Here is a 4,268-nt window from a genome sequence, read left to right on the forward strand (position 1 = left end):
CGCTGGGTGCTGCCCCCGTGACTGCTCCCGCCTCGCCTCCCCTCCCCCTGCCTCCCTCTAGGCGTCAGTGTGGGTCTCTGCCTCTAGCTCTGTTTTCCACAAGCAGCCGCCATTCCTACGGCCATCTCCACGGCAGGCGCTTGCTAAGAGCTCCATGTGCATTGGCTCCTTCCCTCCTCACAGCAGCACATCCTTTGTGCAGATGAAGAAACTGTGGCACCAGACGTGCCCAAGGTCACCAGCCCAGATGTGGAGGAGCCAGGCTGTGAGGCCAGGCGGTTTGAACCCAGAATTTGTGCCCTCAAGTGTCGCGTTGGCTAGGGGTCGCAGGTGGGTGTGAGGGCTTGTGGTCACCACCGGCCGTACCTGAATCCAAAGTTTCATAGACGGTGTCTCAGTGAGTCCCTGCAGAATCCCCGGGAAGATGGGGGTGGTGATCCCCGTTTATAGACGAAGAGGATTTGGCTGGGAAAGGTTTGAATAATCTTCATTCATTCGCTCAACACCTGTTTGCTGGGCGCCTCTCCTGCCCTTGCACTGTTCTAGAAGCTGAGGACCCAACAGCAAGAGCTCATGGTCTCTTGGGTCGGGGGAGAGACAGTAAACAGTCACAAACAAATAGAAAATCATGACAAATTGGGATCCGCGCCAGCAAAGCGCCAAGGGAAGCGTGCCATCCTTGGTCTCCCCAGGGGGCGCTGGCTTAGCTGACATCTGAAGGCCGCTAGGAGCCGGCCTGCGAGAGCATTCCAGGCAGAGGGAGCAGCATGTGCAAAGACCTGGAAGTGGGAAAAGGAAGACGGCCACAGCGGCAGGAGAGTGGAGGGGACCAGAGGGAGGGTACGGGGGCGGGCAAGGCTGTCCACATGGGACTGGTTGGCCTTGGGGAGGGTGCTGGGATCGCCATGGCCCTTCTGCTGTTTGAGAAGATCTCGGAGTGGGGGTCTGCAGGGAATGGGCTGCGGGGGACAGGAGTGGAAGGGAGAGACCAGCGAGGAGGGTGGAGGCCTGGAGTGGGTGGTGGCCCTCCTCTCATGTGAGCTCTGCCCTCCACCCCTCACCTCAGAAGCCTTCAGAGCAGCCCGGGCCAGGGTTCCAGCTCAGTGCAGACCGGAACAACTGGAAGGACCAGGAGCCGGAGGGGCTGCGTTCCTGGTTATCTGAGGAGGGAACCAGGAGCAGGAGGGGGAAGGTTTGGGGGCAAAGTGTGGGAGAGCCTGGGTGCTATCTTGAAGCATTCCTCAGTGTCTTCGGGATAAAATCTAGAACATTCCAGACTTCTTAGCGTGCCATGTGCAGCCCCTATGTGCTCTTTCAATGCCTCCACCTTATCTCGTGCCTCTCTGCCCCAGCACAGGTCTGCATTTCAGCCATCTGGAAGAATGCACAGGCCTCCGGAGGTCCCCTTGCCCCCGGGCCTGAGCACGTGCTCCCGGAACCACTCCTCCTCCACAGCCTTCCCCTAGACATGCCTGCCCCACCCAAGGTAACTGCCCTCATCTCCCAAGTCTTATCTCAGGAGTGTTCCCTCTGGCAAGCCTGCAGATGAGGCTGGCCCCCGCCTTGGGGTCCCCACGTCTCGGGGGTGTCACTGCCTGCTTATTCTCATATTTGCCCCATCGTCTCCCAGGTCCCGGTGCAGATCCGTTTGTTCACAGCTGCATCGCCAGCACCTTGAGCACAGCCTGGCACATTGCAGGTGCTCCCTGAATGCCAGTCGAGTGACCGAACGATGAAGGAATGAGTGACTATCCCCAGGAAGAAGGAGAAGCCTTATTCTTTGTGCCTCCAAAAGGCAGAACCAGTTTCAGTGGCTGAAAAGGACAGTGATGCTGGTCTTTACTCTGTGTAAGAAAAGCCTCTTTAGTAACTGACCTCTCTGGGGCAATGGGGAGCGTCCATCCCACTGTGGAAGCTTTTAAGTGGGTGCTGGGATGACACGCTGGGGTTCAAGCGGCCCAGACGTCCCTTGTCCACCTCCTCTCTGCCCAGGGAGCCCCCGGAAGTCAGGCGAGGCCTCTCTCCCTTCCTGCACCCACAGCAGGCACGGTGGACGGCGGCTGCTCAGTAGACGCACACCGAATGCGTGGACCTGGGTGTGCTCCCGCCCCCAGAGCTTCTGGGCCTGTCCAAGGTGGCGACTCAGAATGCGGCCGGTCGGAACCGAGCTGTGCAGCGTGTGTAAAATACACGGCGGATTTCAGAGGCACGGTGTAAAAAAAAAAGTGAAGATAATAATTTGCTTTCATGTTGAAATGATAATATTTTGGATATGTTGAGTTAAATATATTATTAAAATTAATGTCATCATTTCTTTTTCTGTTTTAAATGGGGTTCCTAGAAAATTTAAAACGTGGCTTACATTACATTTTGATCACACAGGGCTGGCCTGGAGCAGCAGTTCCCGACTTTGCTGGGTTCGTCATATTCTCTCAAATACGTAAAACGAGGAGTTTTTCGCAGTGTGTTTGAAAGGATCGAAAGTCTCCAGGCAGGAATTCACTGTGACGGACTCAGCAGCGTCCTCAGAGCACTGCTGGGCTGGGGCAGCCGACCCCCTGCCCTCCCCTGGCCTCGTGGCGTGTGGTGGCTCCAAGGGACCCTTCACTGCACAGGCCTGGCTGTTTTCTGCGCAGTTATCACGCCACCTGTCTCTGCAAAGAAAGTCGCTTCCTGCTTCGGGGACACAATCCTCGGTGCATGCTCTGCCCCACAGCCCTCCACCCCTCAGCCCCGAGTCCTCCTGTGCACAGGTTGGGGAAGATTTTTGTATCCTTATTTGCAGAAAAAAATGTTACAGCAATTTGTATTAAAATATTATGGCAGTTTATATTAAAACCAGTTAACCCAGCAATAATCCCCTTTGTACAGATGGAACTTAGAGAAAGAAAAGCCCAGAAATTTAGCAATCCCAGTTCCTCCTCTCTGGACCAGCATCGTCTGATTGCCCACTCCCTCGGCCGCTCCGGGCGTGGAAGGCTGCCTCTGTCTGACAAGTGCCAAAAAATTTGTGTTGATTTCCATGAGTTCTGAAGACAGTGTCTGAGTCAATGGAGAGAGAAAGGCTTTAGTTTCTGTCTGTTGAGAAAAGAGGAGTCAGAGGTTGGCTCCCTCCCTCCTTCCACCCCTCACCTCCCTCTCTCCCTCCCTCCTTCTTTCCTCGCTTCCCACCTGGAAGCGGCTTTACTTAAGGAACACAGACCTGCCTCTTTGAAACAAGCAAGAGTGTGACATCGGAACATAAAAGCGATTCGGTGAACTTCACCCGCCCAGTCTGACCTGGCGTCGTACTGTCATGGGGCTGAGTCTGGCCCCAGCCCTTACTGCCTTGCTGGTCTTGAGCACGTCCTTTACCTCCTGTAGCCTTGGTTTCCTCATCTGGAAAATGAGGTGTTCATGTCAGCTCCCGAGGTGTGGACGCCACTTCCCGAGGTGTGGACGTGAGATTGCTGGTGAAAAGAACAGTGAGACCTCGAGACTGGCTGGCTCCCTCTCGGGTGCTCACCATCCAACAGTCGTAACGCACCTGCGGCCCCTCTGTGCCCGGTTCCTCCAGCCCGCCCCCCCTCTCTGCTCTCCCTCCTCCGTCTCCCCGAGCACGCTGAGTTCAGTCCTCGGACAAGTCCTTTTGAAAGGCCAGGGCCCTACTCCGACTCACGGCTACTTCAGGAGAAAATGCCCAGCTCGCCGCCTGCAGATCCTAGGACTTGTCAGCCTCCAAAAGTGTGAGTCCAGTCCATATAGTAAATCTCTTTCTATATATCCACGCACATCCTATTGGTTCTGTTTTTCTGGAGAACTCTAATACAGTGGGTGTTCAATAATTGCGTGTTAAAGGAAGAGGGCAGGTAACAGAGGCCCTGCCATCAAACCCCTCTGCCTCCCTGGCCCACAGCTGACCCCAGATGCACAAGCAATCAGCTGCGATCAGAAGAACAGATCAGAAGAAAGTCACTGACCGCAGCCTCACAGATTAAGTAACCGTCGAGTTTGGGGGTGGCTTGTGACACAGTAACAGCTGACTGCCACAGTGACTCCCCCAGGGCCACACTCCCACCCCCCGATTCCAGGCCGTCCCACCAGCTGCTCCCCCTTTTGGAGCGCTGTTCCTGCCTCTCTTGTGGTCCTCCTCCTTGGGCCTCAGCGTGAGCGTTTCCAGCTCCTCCAGAGCTCGGGGCCTCTTGCTGCACTCGCATCTGCGTTTATGCTAATTGTCTGGAGTGATTGACGGCTGGGAGTCATTGCCTGCAGAGGTTAGGTTAAAAAGT

General features: G+C 55.6%; 1 long non-coding RNA gene across 1 annotated transcript; it reads right to left on the bottom strand.

Moving 5' to 3' along the window:
* Positions 1-2,803: 2,803 nt before the first annotated feature.
* On the bottom strand, positions 2,804-3,953 carry LOC139078141 (uncharacterized). Its single transcript, XR_011530941.1, has 3 exons — positions 3,659-3,953; positions 3,355-3,449; positions 2,804-3,042 (listed from the first exon to the last, which is right to left on the bottom strand). It is a non-coding gene; the product is annotated as an uncharacterized lncRNA (long non-coding RNA).
* Between the last annotated feature and the right edge of the window lie 315 nt (positions 3,954-4,268).

This window comes from Equus przewalskii, chromosome 21 (assembly GCF_037783145.1).
Source record: "Equus przewalskii isolate Varuska chromosome 21, EquPr2, whole genome shotgun sequence".
Taxonomy (NCBI): Eukaryota; Metazoa; Chordata; class Mammalia; order Perissodactyla; family Equidae; genus Equus; species Equus przewalskii.